General features: G+C 39.4%; 1 pseudogene; it reads right to left on the minus strand.

Annotated features, from left to right (window-relative positions):
- Positions 1-1463: 1463 nt before the first annotated feature.
- On the minus strand, positions 1464-2242 carry LOC101564114 (annotated as a pseudogene).
- Positions 2243-2512: the final 270 nt, after the last annotated feature.

The raw sequence follows: 2512 nt of genomic DNA on the forward strand, positions 1-2512 counted from the left end.
ATTTTGGGAGTATGGCCATCTTCACAATGTTGGTTTTTCCTATCCAGGAGCATGGAATATCTTTCCATTTTCTGAAATCCTCTATGATCTCTTTTTTAAGAGTACTGTAATTTTCCTTGAAAAGATCTTTGACTTCTTTAGTTACTTTAATACCAAGGTATTTCATTTTCCTCGGTGCTATTGTAAAATGTTTCAATAATTGGACATTGTATTGTGTTGTCTTCGTAGTGGTTATTCATAGTTCAAGAGGCAGAAATGATATCTTGTCCAAACAGTTAGTGTCAATTACTATTTATACAGTACAATGTTGCCATTTACAGTAAGTCAATATCTTAACAGACAACTCACCAAGAAAGATGTATAAATAGCAAACAAGCATATATAAAGCTGTTTCACATCATGGAGAAACACAAATTAAAACAACAGTGAGCTAACACTACACACTAATTAGAATGGTCAGAATCTGGAACACTAACAGCACCAAACACTTTAAGGATGTGGGTATTATTCACTGGAACCCTTATTCACTACTGCTGATAATGCAAGAATTTACTGCTAGTTGGGAAGAAAATTTGACAGAATTTTTTTAACAGTAGCCACTGTTCAAGGTTTACTTGGTATTGTAATTGGTGTGACACCGGCTTGCACTGTTCACAGGTAGATCTTTTCTTTTTACATTATACGGCAATGTACACTACTATATGTACGCTACTATATATACACACTATATCTGCATATATATTTACATATATTTATATGTAACATATTTTAAAGGAACATATATATAATACACAAAATAAAATCCTTTAAAACAGTTATCACAAGACATGAAATATTGGATTTGTACACTGGACTGGGGAAAGGTCAGACAAAGCTTGGTGGGTGAAGCTGTATAGCAAAGTAACACATATCTGTTTTAAGAGTAACTGGAGCCTGCACAGCAAGGAATCTCAGAGATGCTGGCTACTTCATACTAACAAGGACTACAGGTGCAGCACCACCTGGAATTAGGACAGAGCTGTGGGGCTTTGTGAATCATTTCTATTCTAACTTTTGGAAACTGATGTTTTCTCCAGGCCATCCTAATAGTGCTGCTTCAATCATATATTAAATAAAAAAAAAACAACTGGCACAACTCTAACTGAAGCCTCCTGTGGCCTAGACAGTGATGTGGTGACACTAGAAGACTTTAAAGCTGCAGCTCCTCTGGATCAACCACAGGGTATCCACACTCTTCTTCAAACCTGTCTCTTCCTCAGGAGTCAGAGTCACCTTCACAGCATCAGAGACCCCATTCTGTCCCAGGACACAAGGGACACTAAGGAAGACATCATCCTTGATTCCATAGAGCCCCTTAATCATGGTAGAAATTGGATGCACCCTCCTAAGATTCTTCATTATACTTTCTGCCAAATCTGCCACTGACAGTCCAATGCCCCGGGATGTGTGATCTTTTAGTTTGATCAAGCACTATCAACCACATGTTTGTGAATCTCTTTCCAATGTTCCTTATGCCCTTCCATTCCTAACTCATGGTGCAGATTCTTCAGGGTGACACCAGCAACATTCATGCCACTCTACACAGGGATGCTGGAATCTCTGTGTTCCCTGAGAATCCAGCCATGGCAGCTCAGCGGGTACATGCCCAGCCTTTTTCCCATCACGTAGTGGAAGCAGGCTGAATCCAGGTTACAACCACTGCCAATAACATGGTTCTTGGGAAAGCCACTTATCTTCGAAGCCACATAGTTCAAGATATCCACTGGGTTGGGCACAACAAGCAACTTGCAGTATGGACTGCACTTTACAACATTAGGAACGATTAGGAATGATGAACTTGAAAATGTTCATATTATGCTGCACCAAATTAAGATGGCTGTTGTTCTCTCACTGACTTGCTCCAGTAGTGATAATAACTCCAGAAGTGGAGTTTGTGGTCACATTACGGTCTTTGCCAGAGACAATTTTTGGTGTCCTAGGGAAAAGGCTGCCATGTTGGAAATCCATCATCTCTCCCTTCAGTTTGGTTTCCATGATGTCAACAAGAACAAATTCATCTGCCAAGTCCTTCATTAAGAAACTGATGGCACAAGCCATGCCAACAGCACCAACCCCAACAACCGTGATTCTTATTCTGAGGTATCTTTTACTGTTTAAGGAGATTCACAATCAGCTGATCCTTGAGACTGGCCTTGTTGGACTTAGAACCAAAAGGAACCAGGAACGCATGTGTGACCAGCATCGGGGTGCACACTTCTCAGATCTGAACTCGGTGGCAGCACCTCTGACACCTTGACAGGGTATTTTTTTAAATCTTAAAATAAAAACTATACATATTCAAGGTGTAGAATATGATGATAAATGCATGTATGTGTGTATTGTGTGATGGTTACCACATTCAAATTAATTAGTCCATCCATCATCAATCACAATTATCATATCAGCTTATGTATCATTAGTGATAGCCATGCTACAGATTGGATGACCAAGCAGAAATTATTCATTTTCTCAC

Source organism: Octodon degus, unplaced genomic scaffold (genome assembly GCF_000260255.1).
Source record: "Octodon degus isolate 3935 unplaced genomic scaffold, OctDeg1.0 scaffold00134, whole genome shotgun sequence".
NCBI classification, from domain to species: domain Eukaryota; kingdom Metazoa; phylum Chordata; class Mammalia; order Rodentia; family Octodontidae; genus Octodon; species Octodon degus.